Source organism: Anomaloglossus baeobatrachus, unplaced genomic scaffold (assembly GCF_048569485.1).
Source record: "Anomaloglossus baeobatrachus isolate aAnoBae1 unplaced genomic scaffold, aAnoBae1.hap1 Scaffold_2985, whole genome shotgun sequence".
Lineage (NCBI taxonomy): Eukaryota > Metazoa > Chordata > Amphibia > Anura > Aromobatidae > Anomaloglossus > Anomaloglossus baeobatrachus.
The window spans coordinates 48,514-68,092 of record NW_027442419.1 but is presented as its reverse complement, the minus strand read 5'-3'; the positions used below and the strand labels follow the sequence as shown (position 1 = coordinate 68,092).

General features: G+C 46.3%; 12 non-coding genes across 12 annotated transcripts; all 12 read right to left on the bottom strand.

The window, feature by feature from the left end:
• Positions 1-1,034: 1,034 nt before the first annotated feature.
• Positions 1,035-1,225, bottom strand: LOC142268101 (U2 spliceosomal RNA). The gene has a single exon (XR_012733879.1). It is a non-coding gene; the product is annotated as a U2 spliceosomal RNA (small nuclear RNA).
• A 1,388-nt stretch (positions 1,226-2,613) lies between these two features.
• LOC142268100 (U2 spliceosomal RNA) lies at positions 2,614-2,804 on the bottom strand. The gene has a single exon (XR_012733878.1). It is a non-coding gene; the product is annotated as a U2 spliceosomal RNA (small nuclear RNA).
• A 1,387-nt stretch (positions 2,805-4,191) lies between these two features.
• On the bottom strand, positions 4,192-4,382 carry LOC142268099 (U2 spliceosomal RNA). Its single transcript, XR_012733877.1, has one exon. It is a non-coding gene; the product is annotated as a U2 spliceosomal RNA (small nuclear RNA).
• A 1,387-nt stretch (positions 4,383-5,769) lies between these two features.
• Positions 5,770-5,960, bottom strand: LOC142268098 (U2 spliceosomal RNA). Its single transcript, XR_012733876.1, has one exon. It is a non-coding gene; the product is annotated as a U2 spliceosomal RNA (small nuclear RNA).
• Positions 5,961-7,347: 1,387 nt separating this feature from the next.
• Positions 7,348-7,538, bottom strand: LOC142268097 (U2 spliceosomal RNA). Its single transcript, XR_012733875.1, has one exon. It is a non-coding gene; the product is annotated as a U2 spliceosomal RNA (small nuclear RNA).
• A 1,387-nt stretch (positions 7,539-8,925) lies between these two features.
• LOC142268096 (U2 spliceosomal RNA) lies at positions 8,926-9,116 on the bottom strand. The gene has a single exon (XR_012733874.1). It is a non-coding gene; the product is annotated as a U2 spliceosomal RNA (small nuclear RNA).
• A 1,387-nt stretch (positions 9,117-10,503) lies between these two features.
• LOC142268056 (U2 spliceosomal RNA) lies at positions 10,504-10,694 on the bottom strand. Its single transcript, XR_012733839.1, has one exon. It is a non-coding gene; the product is annotated as a U2 spliceosomal RNA (small nuclear RNA).
• Positions 10,695-12,081: 1,387 nt separating this feature from the next.
• Positions 12,082-12,272, bottom strand: LOC142268094 (U2 spliceosomal RNA). Its single transcript, XR_012733872.1, has one exon. It is a non-coding gene; the product is annotated as a U2 spliceosomal RNA (small nuclear RNA).
• Positions 12,273-13,659: 1,387 nt separating this feature from the next.
• On the bottom strand, positions 13,660-13,850 carry LOC142268093 (U2 spliceosomal RNA). The gene has a single exon (XR_012733871.1). It is a non-coding gene; the product is annotated as a U2 spliceosomal RNA (small nuclear RNA).
• Positions 13,851-15,237: 1,387 nt separating this feature from the next.
• On the bottom strand, positions 15,238-15,428 carry LOC142268091 (U2 spliceosomal RNA). Its single transcript, XR_012733870.1, has one exon. It is a non-coding gene; the product is annotated as a U2 spliceosomal RNA (small nuclear RNA).
• A 1,387-nt stretch (positions 15,429-16,815) lies between these two features.
• LOC142268090 (U2 spliceosomal RNA) lies at positions 16,816-17,006 on the bottom strand. The gene has a single exon (XR_012733869.1). It is a non-coding gene; the product is annotated as a U2 spliceosomal RNA (small nuclear RNA).
• A 1,387-nt stretch (positions 17,007-18,393) lies between these two features.
• On the bottom strand, positions 18,394-18,584 carry LOC142268089 (U2 spliceosomal RNA). The gene has a single exon (XR_012733868.1). It is a non-coding gene; the product is annotated as a U2 spliceosomal RNA (small nuclear RNA).
• Positions 18,585-19,579: the final 995 nt, after the last annotated feature.

The following is a 19,579-nucleotide window of genomic DNA, read 5'->3' as shown; positions in this document are numbered from 1 at the left end:
CCCTAATCTTTTCCCTTTCCTTCCCAGCCCCCAAACCCTGCCCTCTGTACCTTTCTCACCACCCGCTTCCCTTCTCCTGTCATCCCCCTACCACCCGGGAAAAAAAGAGATTGCCCCCTCCTTCCACTAGCCCACCCTCCCACCCAAAGAACAACTTCTTCTGCGCAGCTTGTTTTCTAGGCAGCAGCGCTATTGTGATGTCATCGGGGGGCATTGTGACAAGCCGCCAGTGTTCCGTCTCTTCATGTTGTGCACAGTTCAAACGGAAAATACATCAACAGGCAGACTACAGAAAAGCTTACTATCAAAGGTTAGAGGGGGGCTTTCTCAGAGGGCTTTTTACAGTTTTTCTATTCCCAATTAGCCGTTTAAGTGTACTTATTGAAAGTAGTAATTCTTTCATAGGCCGCCCTTTCTTAGTATTTGACGTTCCTTATATTGCGGTATGAGGCTTCGCAGTAGGTTGCAAACATTCATCACCCATGACTGTCCCCAATTGAGCTCAGAAGCTCAATGTCTATCATGACCTCTCTTTTAGAATGTCCAAGAGCAAGCAAACTATTCCTCCAGGAGAGGGCGCCAACAGACTACTAAAGAGATCATCATTACTCAAAGAAAACCCCAAAAACCAATGCATGATAGGAATAAACAGGTAACTTTCTTTGGAGTGGAAGCGGAGAGATCGCACCAGATGCCAATTCTAGATGTTATCACACCTGTGGTCACTGCAGCAGCAGGTGAATCCACTTTGTCCAAAAGGGATCTATTCCATTCAATTGCAAATGATCTAGATAAGACAGAGAACTGCAGCACGGGAACATAGCCGAGTTGGTCAGGTTGAGTGGTGATGAGTTTGCTATTTGGATGAATAAAGAAAGTCAAAAGTGTGAAAGATAAAAAACAAAAGGAGGAAGTGTGAAAAGTGAATGGGCCAAATTGAGGTGCATATGAAGACGTATGCTTTCTTCCAATTCATTAAATCGGGCTAATATGAATCAGGTGAATTGAGTTCTGCTTTTGGAAACTGGGTTAAGAAGGGGTGCACCGTTCCTGGAGGTACTGCAATACCAGGTCAATGCGTGGAGTGGACAGAGCAAGCTCTTTTTCCATCTCCCTGTTCTAAAAATCCATTTAATATATGGTCCCCAGATAGGGGACGTATCAGATATTAAACTGATAAGAACAGATACTACACTTGATCTTAGCCAAAAGGCCGAGAAGCGATAACCAGAATTGGTTTGGGCCTCGAGTGGCACCCTGGCCTATGCCGGACACATCTTAGGGAGAGAGAGCGAGAGGGAGACAAACCCACGCCTACACAAGACATTTTGTCACCCAAGCCAACCCTTGAAAAGGCTGCTTTGGCAGAGCCAAAACAAGAAGAATGGTGCGTTTTGCAGCCGCCGCCCACTGCAATGAATCTGAATAACTCCTCCTTTAGGGCGCAAGCAACTCCCCTCCCCCTTGCAGTCTTTCCAATTCACGATACAAAAAGACGGACAGGACAGGTTGCCTGACTTTCCGTCACTGCCACCCTTTGCCATCCTTACCCGTAGAAAGCCCTTTCATCATCCCCAAACCCTAATCTTTTCCCTTTCCTTCCCAGCCCCCAAACCCTGCCCTCTGTACCTTTCTCACCACCCGCTTCCCTTCTCCTGTCATCCCCCTACCACCCGGGAAAAAAAGAGATTGCCCCCTCCTTCCACTAGCCCACCCTCCCACCCAAAGAACAACTTCTTCTGCGCAGCTTGTTTTCTAGGCAGCAGCGCTATTGTGATGTCATCGGGGGGCATTGTGACAAGCCGCCAGTGTTCCGTCTCTTCATGTTGTGCACAGTTCAAACGGAAAATACATCAACAGGCAGACTACAGAAAAGCTTACTATCAAAGGTTAGAGGGGGGCTTTCTCAGAGGGCTTTTTACAGTTTTTCTATTCCCAATTAGCCGTTTAAGTGTACTTATTGAAAGTAGTAATTCTTTCATAGGCCGCCCTTTCTTAGTATTTGACGTTCCTTATATTGCGGTATGAGGCTTCGCAGTAGGTTGCAAACATTCATCACCCATGACTGTCCCCAATTGAGCTCAGAAGCTCAATGTCTATCATGACCTCTCTTTTAGAATGTCCAAGAGCAAGCAAACTATTCCTCCAGGAGAGGGCGCCAACAGACTACTAAAGAGATCATCATTACTCAAAGAAAACCCCAAAAACCAATGCATGATAGGAATAAACAGGTAACTTTCTTTGGAGTGGAAGCGGAGAGATCGCACCAGATGCCAATTCTAGATGTTATCACACCTGTGGTCACTGCAGCAGCAGGTGAATCCACTTTGTCCAAAAGGGATCTATTCCATTCAATTGCAAATGATCTAGATAAGACAGAGAACTGCAGCACGGGGACATAGCCGAGTTGGTCAGGTTGAGTGGTGATGAGTTTGCTATTTGGATGAATAAAGAAAGTCAAAAGTGTGAAAGATAAAAAACAAAAGGAGGAAGTGTGAAAAGTGAATGGGCCAAATTGAGGTGCATATGAAGACGTATGCTTTCTTCCAATTCATTAAATCGGGCTAATATGAATCAGGTGAATTGAGTTCTGCTTTTGGAAACTGGGTTAAGAAGGGGTGCACCGTTCCTGGAGGTACTGCAATACCAGGTCAATGCGTGGAGTGGACAGAGCAAGCTCTTTTTCCATCTCCCTGTTCTAAAAATCCATTTAATATATGGTCCCCAGATAGGGGACGTATCAGATATTAAACTGATAAGAACAGATACTACACTTGATCTTAGCCAAAAGGCCGAGAAGCGATAACCAGAATTGGTTTGGGCCTCGAGTGGCACCCTGGCCTATGCCGGACACATCTTAGGGAGAGAGAGCGAGAGGGAGACAAACCCACGCCTACACAAGACATTTTGTCACCCAAGCCAACCCTTGAAAAGGCTGCTTTGCAGAGCCAAAACAAGAAGAATGGTGCGTTTTGCAGCCGCCGCCCACTGCAATGAATCTGAATAACTCCTCCTTTAGGGCGCAAGCAACTCCCCTCCCCCTTGCAGTCTTTCCAATTCACGATACAAAAAGACGGACAGGACAGGTTGCCTGACTTTCCGTCACTGCCACCCTTTGCCATCCTTACCCGTAGAAAGCCCTTTCATCATCCCCAAACCCTAATCTTTTCCCTTTCCTTCCCAGCCCCCAAACCCTGCCCTCTGTACCTTTCTCACCACCCGCTTCCCTTCTCCTGTCATCCCCCTACCACCCGGGAAAAAAAGAGATTGCCCCCTCCTTCCACTAGCCCACCCTCCCACCCAAAGAACAACTTCTTCTGCGCAGCTTGTTTTCTAGGCAGCAGCGCTATTGTGATGTCATCGGGGGGCATTGTGACAAGCCGCCAGTGTTCCGTCTCTTCATGTTGTGCACAGTTCAAACGGAAAATACATCAACAGGCAGACTACAGAAAAGCTTACTATCAAAGGTTAGAGGGGGGCTTTCTCAGAGGGCTTTTTACAGTTTTTCTATTCCCAATTAGCCGTTTAAGTGTACTTATTGAAAGTAGTAATTCTTTCATAGGCCGCCCTTTCTTAGTATTTGACGTTCCTTATATTGCGGTATGAGGCTTCGCAGTAGGTTGCAAACATTCATCACCCATGACTGTCCCCAATTGAGCTCAGAAGCTCAATGTCTATCATGACCTCTCTTTTAGAATGTCCAAGAGCAAGCAAACTATTCCTCCAGGAGAGGGCGCCAACAGACTACTAAAGAGATCATCATTACTCAAAGAAAACCCCAAAAACCAATGCATGATAGGAATAAACAGGTAACTTTCTTTGGAGTGGAAGCGGAGAGATCGCACCAGATGCCAATTCTAGATGTTATCACACCTGTGGTCACTGCAGCAGCAGGTGAATCCACTTTGTCCAAAAGGGATCTATTCCATTCAATTGCAAATGATCTAGATAAGACAGAGAACTGCAGCACGGGGACATAGCCGAGTTGGTCAGGTTGAGTGGTGATGAGTTTGCTATTTGGATGAATAAAGAAAGTCAAAAGTGTGAAAGATAAAAAACAAAAGGAGGAAGTGTGAAAAGTGAATGGGCCAAATTGAGGTGCATATGAAGACGTATGCTTTCTTCCAATTCATTAAATCGGGCTAATATGAATCAGGTGAATTGAGTTCTGCTTTTGGAAACTGGGTTAAGAAGGGGTGCACCGTTCCTGGAGGTACTGCAATACCAGGTCAATGCGTGGAGTGGACAGAGCAAGCTCTTTTTCCATCTCCCTGTTCTAAAAATCCATTTAATATATGGTCCCCAGATAGGGGACGTATCAGATATTAAACTGATAAGAACAGATACTACACTTGATCTTAGCCAAAAGGCCGAGAAGCGATAACCAGAATTGGTTTGGGCCTCGAGTGGCACCCTGGCCTATGCCGGACACATCTTAGGGAGAGAGAGCGAGAGGGAGACAAACCCACGCCTACACAAGACATTTTGTCACCCAAGCCAACCCTTGAAAAGGCTGCTTTGCAGAGCCAAAACAAGAAGAATGGTGCGTTTTGCAGCCGCCGCCCACTGCAATGAATCTGAATAACTCCTCCTTTAGGGCGCAAGCAACTCCCCTCCCCCTTGCAGTCTTTCCAATTCACGATACAAAAAGACGGACAGGACAGGTTGCCTGACTTTCCGTCACTGCCACCCTTTGCCATCCTTACCCGTAGAAAGCCCTTTCATCATCCCCAAACCCTAATCTTTTCCCTTTCCTTCCCAGCCCCCAAACCCTGCCCTCTGTACCTTTCTCACCACCCGCTTCCCTTCTCCTGTCATCCCCCTACCACCCGGGAAAAAAAGAGATTGCCCCCTCCTTCCACTAGCCCACCCTCCCACCCAAAGAACAACTTCTTCTGCGCAGCTTGTTTTCTAGGCAGCAGCGCTATTGTGATGTCATCGGGGGGCATTGTGACAAGCCGCCAGTGTTCCGTCTCTTCATGTTGTGCACAGTTCAAACGGAAAATACATCAACAGGCAGACTACAGAAAAGCTTACTATCAAAGGTTAGAGGGGGGCTTTCTCAGAGGGCTTTTTACAGTTTTTCTATTCCCAATTAGCCGTTTAAGTGTACTTATTGAAAGTAGTAATTCTTTCATAGGCCGCCCTTTCTTAGTATTTGACGTTCCTTATATTGCGGTATGAGGCTTCGCAGTAGGTTGCAAACATTCATCACCCATGACTGTCCCCAATTGAGCTCAGAAGCTCAATGTCTATCATGACCTCTCTTTTAGAATGTCCAAGAGCAAGCAAACTATTCCTCCAGGAGAGGGCGCCAACAGACTACTAAAGAGATCATCATTACTCAAAGAAAACCCCAAAAACCAATGCATGATAGGAATAAACAGGTAACTTTCTTTGGAGTGGAAGCGGAGAGATCGCACCAGATGCCAATTCTAGATGTTATCACACCTGTGGTCACTGCAGCAGCAGGTGAATCCACTTTGTCCAAAAGGGATCTATTCCATTCAATTGCAAATGATCTAGATAAGACAGAGAACTGCAGCACGGGGACATAGCCGAGTTGGTCAGGTTGAGTGGTGATGAGTTTGCTATTTGGATGAATAAAGAAAGTCAAAAGTGTGAAAGATAAAAAACAAAAGGAGGAAGTGTGAAAAGTGAATGGGCCAAATTGAGGTGCATATGAAGACGTATGCTTTCTTCCAATTCATTAAATCGGGCTAATATGAATCAGGTGAATTGAGTTCTGCTTTTGGAAACTGGGTTAAGAAGGGGTGCACCGTTCCTGGAGGTACTGCAATACCAGGTCAATGCGTGGAGTGGACAGAGCAAGCTCTTTTTCCATCTCCCTGTTCTAAAAATCCATTTAATATATGGTCCCCAGATAGGGGACGTATCAGATATTAAACTGATAAGAACAGATACTACACTTGATCTTAGCCAAAAGGCCGAGAAGCGATAACCAGAATTGGTTTGGGCCTCGAGTGGCACCCTGGCCTATGCCGGACACATCTTAGGGAGAGAGAGCGAGAGGGAGACAAACCCACGCCTACACAAGACATTTTGTCACCCAAGCCAACCCTTGAAAAGGCTGCTTTGCAGAGCCAAAACAAGAAGAATGGTGCGTTTTGCAGCCGCCGCCCACTGCAATGAATCTGAATAACTCCTCCTTTAGGGCGCAAGCAACTCCCCTCCCCCTTGCAGTCTTTCCAATTCACGATACAAAAAGACGGACAGGACAGGTTGCCTGACTTTCCGTCACTGCCACCCTTTGCCATCCTTACCCGTAGAAAGCCCTTTCATCATCCCCAAACCCTAATCTTTTCCCTTTCCTTCCCAGCCCCCAAACCCTGCCCTCTGTACCTTTCTCACCACCCGCTTCCCTTCTCCTGTCATCCCCCTACCACCCGGGAAAAAAAGAGATTGCCCCCTCCTTCCACTAGCCCACCCTCCCACCCAAAGAACAACTTCTTCTGCGCAGCTTGTTTTCTAGGCAGCAGCGCTATTGTGATGTCATCGGGGGGCATTGTGACAAGCCGCCAGTGTTCCGTCTCTTCATGTTGTGCACAGTTCAAACGGAAAATACATCAACAGGCAGACTACAGAAAAGCTTACTATCAAAGGTTAGAGGGGGGCTTTCTCAGAGGGCTTTTTACAGTTTTTCTATTCCCAATTAGCCGTTTAAGTGTACTTATTGAAAGTAGTAATTCTTTCATAGGCCGCCCTTTCTTAGTATTTGACGTTCCTTATATTGCGGTATGAGGCTTCGCAGTAGGTTGCAAACATTCATCACCCATGACTGTCCCCAATTGAGCTCAGAAGCTCAATGTCTATCATGACCTCTCTTTTAGAATGTCCAAGAGCAAGCAAACTATTCCTCCAGGAGAGGGCGCCAACAGACTACTAAAGAGATCATCATTACTCAAAGAAAACCCCAAAAACCAATGCATGATAGGAATAAACAGGTAACTTTCTTTGGAGTGGAAGCGGAGAGATCGCACCAGATGCCAATTCTAGATGTTATCACACCTGTGGTCACTGCAGCAGCAGGTGAATCCACTTTGTCCAAAAGGGATCTATTCCATTCAATTGCAAATGATCTAGATAAGACAGAGAACTGCAGCACGGGGACATAGCCGAGTTGGTCAGGTTGAGTGGTGATGAGTTTGCTATTTGGATGAATAAAGAAAGTCAAAAGTGTGAAAGATAAAAAACAAAAGGAGGAAGTGTGAAAAGTGAATGGGCCAAATTGAGGTGCATATGAAGACGTATGCTTTCTTCCAATTCATTAAATCGGGCTAATATGAATCAGGTGAATTGAGTTCTGCTTTTGGAAACTGGGTTAAGAAGGGGTGCACCGTTCCTGGAGGTACTGCAATACCAGGTCAATGCGTGGAGTGGACAGAGCAAGCTCTTTTTCCATCTCCCTGTTCTAAAAATCCATTTAATATATGGTCCCCAGATAGGGGACGTATCAGATATTAAACTGATAAGAACAGATACTACACTTGATCTTAGCCAAAAGGCCGAGAAGCGATAACCAGAATTGGTTTGGGCCTCGAGTGGCACCCTGGCCTATGCCGGACACATCTTAGGGAGAGAGAGCGAGAGGGAGACAAACCCACGCCTACACAAGACATTTTGTCACCCAAGCCAACCCTTGAAAAGGCTGCTTTGCAGAGCCAAAACAAGAAGAATGGTGCGTTTTGCAGCCGCCGCCCACTGCAATGAATCTGAATAACTCCTCCTTTAGGGCGCAAGCAACTCCCCTCCCCCTTGCAGTCTTTCCAATTCACGATACAAAAAGACGGACAGGACAGGTTGCCTGACTTTCCGTCACTGCCACCCTTTGCCATCCTTACCCGTAGAAAGCCCTTTCATCATCCCCAAACCCTAATCTTTTCCCTTTCCTTCCCAGCCCCCAAACCCTGCCCTCTGTACCTTTCTCACCACCCGCTTCCCTTCTCCTGTCATCCCCCTACCACCCGGGAAAAAAAGAGATTGCCCCCTCCTTCCACTAGCCCACCCTCCCACCCAAAGAACAACTTCTTCTGCGCAGCTTGTTTTCTAGGCAGCAGCGCTATTGTGATGTCATCGGGGGGCATTGTGACAAGCCGCCAGTGTTCCGTCTCTTCATGTTGTGCACAGTTCAAACGGAAAATACATCAACAGGCAGACTACAGAAAAGCTTACTATCAAAGGTTAGAGGGGGGCTTTCTCAGAGGGCTTTTTACAGTTTTTCTATTCCCAATTAGCCGTTTAAGTGTACTTATTGAAAGTAGTAATTCTTTCATAGGCCGCCCTTTCTTAGTATTTGACGTTCCTTATATTGCGGTATGAGGCTTCGCAGTAGGTTGCAAACATTCATCACCCATGACTGTCCCCAATTGAGCTCAGAAGCTCAATGTCTATCATGACCTCTCTTTTAGAATGTCCAAGAGCAAGCAAACTATTCCTCCAGGAGAGGGCGCCAACAGACTACTAAAGAGATCATCATTACTCAAAGAAAACCCCAAAAACCAATGCATGATAGGAATAAACAGGTAACTTTCTTTGGAGTGGAAGCGGAGAGATCGCACCAGATGCCAATTCTAGATGTTATCACACCTGTGGTCACTGCAGCAGCAGGTGAATCCACTTTGTCCAAAAGGGATCTATTCCATTCAATTGCAAATGATCTAGATAAGACAGAGAACTGCAGCACGGGGACATAGCCGAGTTGGTCAGGTTGAGTGGTGATGAGTTTGCTATTTGGATGAATAAAGAAAGTCAAAAGTGTGAAAGATAAAAAACAAAAGGAGGAAGTGTGAAAAGTGAATGGGCCAAATTGAGGTGCATATGAAGACGTATGCTTTCTTCCAATTCATTAAATCGGGCTAATATGAATCAGGTGAATTGAGTTCTGCTTTTGGAAACTGGGTTAAGAAGGGGTGCACCGTTCCTGGAGGTACTGCAATACCAGGTCAATGCGTGGAGTGGACAGAGCAAGCTCTTTTTCCATCTCCCTGTTCTAAAAATCCATTTAATATATGGTCCCCAGATAGGGGACGTATCAGATATTAAACTGATAAGAACAGATACTACACTTGATCTTAGCCAAAAGGCCGAGAAGCGATAACCAGAATTGGTTTGGGCCTCGAGTGGCACCCTGGCCTATGCCGGACACATCTTAGGGAGAGAGAGCGAGAGGGAGACAAACCCACGCCTACACAAGACATTTTGTCACCCAAGCCAACCCTTGAAAAGGCTGCTTTGCAGAGCCAAAACAAGAAGAATGGTGCGTTTTGCAGCCGCCGCCCACTGCAATGAATCTGAATAACTCCTCCTTTAGGGCGCAAGCAACTCCCCTCCCCCTTGCAGTCTTTCCAATTCACGATACAAAAAGACGGACAGGACAGGTTGCCTGACTTTCCGTCACTGCCACCCTTTGCCATCCTTACCCGTAGAAAGCCCTTTCATCATCCCCAAACCCTAATCTTTTCCCTTTCCTTCCCAGCCCCCAAACCCTGCCCTCTGTACCTTTCTCACCACCCGCTTCCCTTCTCCTGTCATCCCCCTACCACCCGGGAAAAAAAGAGATTGCCCCCTCCTTCCACTAGCCCACCCTCCCACCCAAAGAACAACTTCTTCTGCGCAGCTTGTTTTCTAGGCAGCAGCGCTATTGTGATGTCATCGGGGGGCATTGTGACAAGCCGCCAGTGTTCCGTCTCTTCATGTTGTGCACAGTTCAAACGGAAAATACATCAACAGGCAGACTACAGAAAAGCTTACTATCAAAGGTTAGAGGGGGGCTTTCTCAGAGGGCTTTTTACAGTTTTTCTATTCCCAATTAGCCGTTTAAGTGTACTTATTGAAAGTAGTAATTCTTTCATAGGCCGCCCTTTCTTAGTATTTGACGTTCCTTATATTGCGGTATGAGGCTTCGCAGTAGGTTGCAAACATTCATCACCCATGACTGTCCCCAATTGAGCTCAGAAGCTCAATGTCTATCATGACCTCTCTTTTAGAATGTCCAAGAGCAAGCAAACTATTCCTCCAGGAGAGGGCGCCAACAGACTACTAAAGAGATCATCATTACTCAAAGAAAACCCCAAAAACCAATGCATGATAGGAATAAACAGGTAACTTTCTTTGGAGTGGAAGCGGAGAGATCGCACCAGATGCCAATTCTAGATGTTATCACACCTGTGGTCACTGCAGCAGCAGGTGAATCCACTTTGTCCAAAAGGGATCTATTCCATTCAATTGCAAATGATCTAGATAAGACAGAGAACTGCAGCACGGGGACATAGCCGAGTTGGTCAGGTTGAGTGGTGATGAGTTTGCTATTTGGATGAATAAAGAAAGTCAAAAGTGTGAAAGATAAAAAACAAAAGGAGGAAGTGTGAAAAGTGAATGGGCCAAATTGAGGTGCATATGAAGACGTATGCTTTCTTCCAATTCATTAAATCGGGCTAATATGAATCAGGTGAATTGAGTTCTGCTTTTGGAAACTGGGTTAAGAAGGGGTGCACCGTTCCTGGAGGTACTGCAATACCAGGTCAATGCGTGGAGTGGACAGAGCAAGCTCTTTTTCCATCTCCCTGTTCTAAAAATCCATTTAATATATGGTCCCCAGATAGGGGATGTATCAGATATTAAACTGATAAGAACAGATACTACACTTGATCTTAGCCAAAAGGCCGAGAAGCGATAACCAGAATTGGTTTGGGCCTCGAGTGGCACCCTGGCCTATGCCGGACACATCTTAGGGAGAGAGAGCGAGAGGGAGACAAACCCACGCCTACACAAGACATTTTGTCACCCAAGCCAACCCTTGAAAAGGCTGCTTTGCAGAGCCAAAACAAGAAGAATGGTGCGTTTTGCAGCCGCCGCCCACTGCAATGAATCTGAATAACTCCTCCTTTAGGGCGCAAGCAACTCCCCTCCCCCTTGCAGTCTTTCCAATTCACGATACAAAAAGACGGACAGGACAGGTTGCCTGACTTTCCGTCACTGCCACCCTTTGCCATCCTTACCCGTAGAAAGCCCTTTCATCATCCCCAAACCCTAATCTTTTCCCTTTCCTTCCCAGCCCCCAAACCCTGCCCTCTGTACCTTTCTCACCACCCGCTTCCCTTCTCCTGTCATCCCCCTACCACCCGGGAAAAAAAGAGATTGCCCCCTCCTTCCACTAGCCCACCCTCCCACCCAAAGAACAACTTCTTCTGCGCAGCTTGTTTTCTAGGCAGCAGCGCTATTGTGATGTCATCGGGGGGCATTGTGACAAGCCGCCAGTGTTCCGTCTCTTCATGTTGTGCACAGTTCAAACGGAAAATACATCAACAGGCAGACTACAGAAAAGCTTACTATCAAAGGTTAGAGGGGGGCTTTCTCAGAGGGCTTTTTACAGTTTTTCTATTCCCAATTAGCCGTTTAAGTGTACTTATTGAAAGTAGTAATTCTTTCATAGGCCGCCCTTTCTTAGTATTTGACGTTCCTTATATTGCGGTATGAGGCTTCGCAGTAGGTTGCAAACATTCATCACCCATGACTGTCCCCAATTGAGCTCAGAAGCTCAATGTCTATCATGACCTCTCTTTTAGAATGTCCAAGAGCAAGCAAACTATTCCTCCAGGAGAGGGCGCCAACAGACTACTAAAGAGATCATCATTACTCAAAGAAAACCCCAAAAACCAATGCATGATAGGAATAAACAGGTAACTTTCTTTGGAGTGGAAGCGGAGAGATCGCACCAGATGCCAATTCTAGATGTTATCACACCTGTGGTCACTGCAGCAGCAGGTGAATCCACTTTGTCCAAAAGGGATCTATTCCATTCAATTGCAAATGATCTAGATAAGACAGAGAACTGCAGCACGGGGACATAGCCGAGTTGGTCAGGTTGAGTGGTGATGAGTTTGCTATTTGGATGAATAAAGAAAGTCAAAAGTGTGAAAGATAAAAAACAAAAGGAGGAAGTGTGAAAAGTGAATGGGCCAAATTGAGGTGCATATGAAGACGTATGCTTTCTTCCAATTCATTAAATCGGGCTAATATGAATCAGGTGAATTGAGTTCTGCTTTTGGAAACTGGGTTAAGAAGGGGTGCACCGTTCCTGGAGGTACTGCAATACCAGGTCAATGCGTGGAGTGGACAGAGCAAGCTCTTTTTCCATCTCCCTGTTCTAAAAATCCATTTAATATATGGTCCCCAGATAGGGGACGTATCAGATATTAAACTGATAAGAACAGATACTACACTTGATCTTAGCCAAAAGGCCGAGAAGCGATAACCAGAATTGGTTTGGGCCTCGAGTGGCACCCTGGCCTATGCCGGACACATCTTAGGGAGAGAGAGCGAGAGGGAGACAAACCCACGCCTACACAAGACATTTTGTCACCCAAGCCAACCCTTGAAAAGGCTGCTTTGCAGAGCCAAAACAAGAAGAATGGTGCGTTTTGCAGCCGCCGCCCACTGCAATGAATCTGAATAACTCCTCCTTTAGGGCGCAAGCAACTCCCCTCCCCCTTGCAGTCTTTCCAATTCACGATACAAAAAGACGGACAGGACAGGTTGCCTGACTTTCCGTCACTGCCACCCTTTGCCATCCTTACCCGTAGAAAGCCCTTTCATCATCCCCAAACCCTAATCTTTTCCCTTTCCTTCCCAGCCCCCAAACCCTGCCCTCTGTACCTTTCTCACCACCCGCTTCCCTTCTCCTGTCATCCCCCTACCACCCGGGAAAAAAAGAGATTGCCCCCTCCTTCCACTAGCCCACCCTCCCACCCAAAGAACAACTTCTTCTGCGCAGCTTGTTTTCTAGGCAGCAGCGCTATTGTGATGTCATCGGGGGGCATTGTGACAAGCCGCCAGTGTTCCGTCTCTTCATGTTGTGCACAGTTCAAACGGAAAATACATCAACAGGCAGACTACAGAAAAGCTTACTATCAAAGGTTAGAGGGGGGCTTTCTCAGAGGGCTTTTTACAGTTTTTCTATTCCCAATTAGCCGTTTAAGTGTACTTATTGAAAGTAGTAATTCTTTCATAGGCCGCCCTTTCTTAGTATTTGACGTTCCTTATATTGCGGTATGAGGCTTCGCAGTAGGTTGCAAACATTCATCACCCATGACTGTCCCCAATTGAGCTCAGAAGCTCAATGTCTATCATGACCTCTCTTTTAGAATGTCCAAGAGCAAGCAAACTATTCCTCCAGGAGAGGGCGCCAACAGACTACTAAAGAGATCATCATTACTCAAAGAAAACCCCAAAAACCAATGCATGATAGGAATAAACAGGTAACTTTCTTTGGAGTGGAAGCGGAGAGATCGCACCAGATGCCAATTCTAGATGTTATCACACCTGTGGTCACTGCAGCAGCAGGTGAATCCACTTTGTCCAAAAGGGATCTATTCCATTCAATTGCAAATGATCTAGATAAGACAGAGAACTGCAGCACGGGGACATAGCCGAGTTGGTCAGGTTGAGTGGTGATGAGTTTGCTATTTGGATGAATAAAGAAAGTCAAAAGTGTGAAAGATAAAAAACAAAAGGAGGAAGTGTGAAAAGTGAATGGGCCAAATTGAGGTGCATATGAAGACGTATGCTTTCTTCCAATTCATTAAATCGGGCTAATATGAATCAGGTGAATTGAGTTCTGCTTTTGGAAACTGGGTTAAGAAGGGGTGCACCGTTCCTGGAGGTACTGCAATACCAGGTCAATGCGTGGAGTGGACAGAGCAAGCTCTTTTTCCATCTCCCTGTTCTAAAAATCCATTTAATATATGGTCCCCAGATAGGGGACGTATCAGATATTAAACTGATAAGAACAGATACTACACTTGATCTTAGCCAAAAGGCCGAGAAGCGATAACCAGAATTGGTTTGGGCCTCGAGTGGCACCCTGGCCTATGCCGGACACATCTTAGGGAGAGAGAGCGAGAGGGAGACAAACCCACGCCTACACAAGACATTTTGTCACCCAAGCCAACCCTTGAAAAGGCTGCTTTGCAGAGCCAAAACAAGAAGAATGGTGCGTTTTGCAGCCGCCGCCCACTGCAATGAATCTGAATAACTCCTCCTTTAGGGCGCAAGCAACTCCCCTCCCCCTTGCAGTCTTTCCAATTCACGATACAAAAAGACGGACAGGACAGGTTGCCTGACTTTCCGTCACTGCCACCCTTTGCCATCCTTACCCGTAGAAAGCCCTTTCATCATCCCCAAACCCTAATCTTTTCCCTTTCCTTCCCAGCCCCCAAACCCTGCCCTCTGTACCTTTCTCACCACCCGCTTCCCTTCTCCTGTCATCCCCCTACCACCCGGGAAAAAAAGAGATTGCCCCCTCCTTCCACTAGCCCACCCTCCCACCCAAAGAACAACTTCTTCTGCGCAGCTTGTTTTCTAGGCAGCAGCGCTATTGTGATGTCATCGGGGGGCATTGTGACAAGCCGCCAGTGTTCCGTCTCTTCATGTTGTGCACAGTTCAAACGGAAAATACATCAACAGGCAGACTACAGAAAAGCTTACTATCAAAGGTTAGAGGGGGGCTTTCTCAGAGGGCTTTTTACAGTTTTTCTATTCCCAATTAGCCGTTTAAGTGTACTTATTGAAAGTAGTAATTCTTTCATAGGCCGCCCTTTCTTAGTATTTGACGTTCCTTATATTGCGGTATGAGGCTTCGCAGTAGGTTGCAAACATTCATCACCCATGACTGTCCCCAATTGAGCTCAGAAGCTCAATGTCTATCATGACCTCTCTTTTAGAATGTCCAAGAGCAAGCAAACTATTCCTCCAGGAGAGGGCGCCAACAGACTACTAAAGAGATCATCATTACTCAAAGAAAACCCCAAAAACCAATGCATGATAGGAATAAACAGGTAACTTTCTTTGGAGTGGAAGCGGAGAGATCGCACCAGATGCCAATTCTAGATGTTATCACACCTGTGGTCACTGCAGCAGCAGGTGAATCCACTTTGTCCAAAAGGGATCTATTCCATTCAATTGCAAATGATCTAGATAAGACAGAGAACTGCAGCACGGGGACATAGCCGAGTTGGTCAGGTTGAGTGGTGATGAGTTTGCTATTTGGATGAATAAAGAAAGTCAAAAGTGTGAAAGATAAAAAACAAAAGGAGGAAGTGTGAAAAGTGAATGGGCCAAATTGAGGTGCATATGAAGACGTATGCTTTCTTCCAATTCATTAAATCGGGCTAATATGAATCAGGTGAATTGAGTTCTGCTTTTGGAAACTGGGTTAAGAAGGGGTGCACCGTTCCTGGAGGTACTGCAATACCAGGTCAATGCGTGGAGTGGACAGAGCAAGCTCTTTTTCCATCTCCCTGTTCTAAAAATCCATTTAATATATGGTCCCCAGATAGGGGACGTATCAGATATTAAACTGATAAGAACAGATACTACACTTGATCTTAGCCAAAAGGCCGAGAAGCGATAACCAGAATTGGTTTGGGCCTCGAGTGGCACCCTGGCCTATGCCGGACACATCTTAGGGAGAGAGAGCGAGAGGGAGACAAACCCACGCCTACACAAGACATTTTGTCACCCAAGCCAACCCTTGAAAAGGCTGCTTTGCAGAGCCAAAACAAGAAGAATGGTGCGTTTTGCAGCCGCCGCCCACTGCAATGAATCTGAATAACTCCTCCTTTAGGGCGCAAGCAACTCCCCTCCCCCTTGCAGTCTTTCCAATTCACGATACAAAAAGACGGACAGGACAGGTTGCCTGACTTTCCGTCACTGCCACCCTTTGCCATCCTTACCCGTAGAAAGCCCTTTCATCATCCCCAAACCCTAATCTTTTCCCTTTCCTTCCCAGCCCCCAAACCCTGCCCTCTGTACCTTTCTCACCACCCGCTTCCCTTCTCCTGTCATCCCCCTACCACCCGGGAAAAAAAGAGATTGCCCCCTCCTTCCACTAGCCCACCCTCCCACCCAAAGAACAACTTCTTCTGCGCAGCTTGTTTTCTAGGCAGCAGCGCTATTGTGATGTCATCGGGGGGCATTGTGACAAGCCGCCAGTGTTCCGTCTCTTCATGTTGTGCACAGTTCAAACGGAAAATACATCAACAGGCAGACTACAGAAAAGCTTACTATCAAAGGTTAGAGGGGGGCTTTCTCAGAGGGCTTTTTACAGTTTTTCTATTCCCAATTAGCCGTTTAAGTGTACTTATTGAAAGTAGTAATTCTTTCATAGGCCGCCCTTTCTTAGTATTTGACGTTCCTTATATTGCGGTATGAGGCTTCGCAGTAGGTTGCAAACATTCATCACCCATGACTGTCCCCAATTGAGCTCAGAAGCTCAATGTCTATCATGACCTCTCTTTTAGAATGTCCAAGAGCAAGCAAACTATTCCTCCAGGAGAGGGCGCCAACAGACTACTAAAGAGATCATCATTACTCAAAGAAAACCCCAAAAACCAATGCATGATAGGAATAAACAGGTAACTTTCTTTGGAGTGGAAGCGGAGAGATCGCACCAGATGCCAATTCTAGATGTTATCACACCTGTGGTCACTGCAGCAGCAGGTGAATCCACTTTGTCCAAAAGGGATCTATTCCATTCAATTGCAAATGATCTAGATAAGACAGAGAACTGCAGCACGGGGACATAGCCGAGTTGGTCAGGTTGAGTGGTGATGAGTTTGCTATTTGGATGAATAAAGAAAGTCAAAAGTGTGAAAGATAAAAAACAAAAGGAGGAAGTGTGAAAAGTGAATGGGCCAAATTGAGGTGCATATGAAGACGTATGCTTTCTTCCAATTCATTAAATCGGGCTAATATGAATCAGGTGAATTGAGTTCTGCTTTTGGAAACTGGGTTAAGAAGGGGTGCACCGTTCCTGGAGGTACTGCAATACCAGGTCAATGCGTGGAGTGGACAGAGCAAGCTCTTTTTCCATCTCCCTGTTCTAAAAATCCATTTAATATATGGTCCCCAGATAGGGGACGTATCAGATATTAAACTGATAAGAACAGATACTACACTTGATCTTAGCCAAAAGGCCGAGAAGCGATAACCAGAATTGGTTTGGGCCTCGAGTGGCACCCTGGCCTATGCCGGACACATCTTAGGGAGAGAGAGCGAGAGGGAGACAAACCCACGCCTACACAAGACATTTTGTCACCCAAGCCAACCCTTGAAAAGGCTGCTTTGCAGAGCCAAAACAAGAAGAATGGTGCGTTTTGCAGCCGCCGCCCACTGCAATGAATCTGAATAACTCCTCCTTTAGGGCGCAAGCAACTCCCCTCCCCCTTGCAGTCTTTCCAATTCACGATACAAAAAGACGGACAGGACAGGTTGCCTGACTTTCCGTCACTGCCACCCTTTGCCATCCTTACCCGTAGAAAGCCCTTTCATCATCCCCAAACCCTAATCTTTTCCCTTTCCTTCCCAGCCCCCAAACCCTGCCCTCTGTACCTTTCTCACCACCCGCTTCCCTTCTCCTGTCATCCCCCTACCACCCGGGAAAAAAAGAGATTGCCCCCTCCTTCCACTAGCCCACCCTCCCACCCAAAGAACAACTTCTTCTGCGCAGCTTGTTTTCTAGGCAGCAGCGCTATTGTGATGTCATCGGGGGGCATTGTGACAAGCCGCCAGTGTTCCGTCTCTTCATGTTGTGCACAGTTCAAACGGAAAATACATCAACAGGCAGACTACAGAAAAGCTTACTATCAAAGGTTAGAGGGGGGCTTTCTCAGAGGGCTTTTTACAGTTTTTCTATTCCCAATTAGCCGTTTAAGTGTACTTATTGAAAGTAGTAATTCTTTCATAGGCCGCCCTTTCTTAGTATTTGACGTTCCTTATATTGCGGTATGAGGCTTCGCAGTAGGTTGCAAACATTCATCACCCATGACTGTCCCCAATTGAGCTCAGAAGCTCAATGTCTATCATGACCTCTCTTTTAGAATGTCCAAGAGCAAGCAAACTATTCCTCCAGGAGAGGGCGCCAACAGACTACTAAAGAGATCATCATTACTCAAAGAAAACCCCAAAAACCAATGCATGATAGGAATAAACAGGTAACTTTCTTTGGAGTGGAAGCGGAGAGATCGCACCAGATGCCAATTCTAGATGTTATCACACCTGTGGTCACTGCAGCAGCAGGTGAATCCACTTTGTCCAAAAGGGATCTATTCCATTCAATTGCAAATGATCTAGATAAGACAGAGAACTGCAGCACGGGGACATAGCCGAGTTGGTCAGGTTGAGTGGTGATGAGTTTGCTATTTGGATGAATAAAGAAAGTCAAAAGTGTGAAAGATAAAAAACAAAAGGAGGAAGTGTGAAAAGTGAATGGGCCAAATTGAGGTGCATATGAAGACGTATGCTTTCTTCCAATTCATTAAATCGGGCTAATATGAATCAGGTGAATTGAGTTCTGCTTTTGGAAACTGGGTTAAGAAGGGGTGCACCGTTCCTGGAGGTACTGCAATACCAGGTCAATGCGTGGAGTGGACAGAGCAAGCTCTTTTTCCATCTCCCTGTTCTAAAAATCCATTTAATATATGGTCCCCAGATAGGGGACGTATCAGATATTAAACTGATAAGAACAGATACTACACTTGATCTTAGCCAAAAGGCCGAGAAGCGATAACCAGAATTGGTTTGGGCCTCGAGTGGCACCCTGGCCTATGCCGGACACATCTTAGGGAGAGAGAGCGAGAGGGAGACAAACCCACGCCTACACAAGACATTTTGTCACCCAAGCCAACCCTTGAAAAGGCTGCTTTGCAGAGCCAAAACAAGAAGAATGGTGCGTTTTGCAGCCGCCGCCCACTGCAATGAATCTGAATAACTCCTCCTTTAGGGCGCAAGCAACTCCCCTCCCCCTTGCAGTCTTTCCAATTCACGATACAAAAAGACGGACAGGACAGGTTGCCTGACTTTCCGTCACTGCCACCCTTTGCCATCCTTACCCGTAGAAAGCCCTTTCATCATCCCCAAACCCTAATCTTTTCCCTTTCCTTCCCAGCCCCCAAACCCTGCCCTCTGTACCTTTCTCACCACCCGCTTCCCTTCTCCTGTCATCCCCCTACCACCCGGGAAAAAAAGAGATTGCCCCCTCCTTCCACTAGCCCACCCTCCCACCCAAAGAACAACTTCTTCTGCGCAGCTTGTTTTCTAGGCAGCAGCGCTATTGTGATGTCATCGGGGGGCATTGTGACAAGCCGCCAGTGTTCCGTCTCTTCATGTTGTGCACAGTTCAAACGGAAAATACATCAACAGGCAGACTACAGAAAAGCTTACTATCAAAGGTTAGAGGGGGGCTTTCTCAGAGGGCTTTTTACAGTTTTTCTATTCCCAATTAGCCGTTTAAGTGTACTTATTGAAAGTAGTAATTCTTTCATAGGCCGCCCTTTCTTAGTATTTGACGTTCCTTATATTGCGGTATGAGGCTTCGCAGTAGGTTGCAAACATTCATCACCCATGACTGTCCCCAATTGAGCTCAGAAGCTCAATGTCTATCATGACCTCTCTTTTAGAATGTCCAAGAGCAAGCAAACTATTCCTCCAGGAGAGGGCGCCAACAGACTACTAAAGAGATCATCATTACTCAAAGAAAACCCCAAAAACCAATGCATGATAG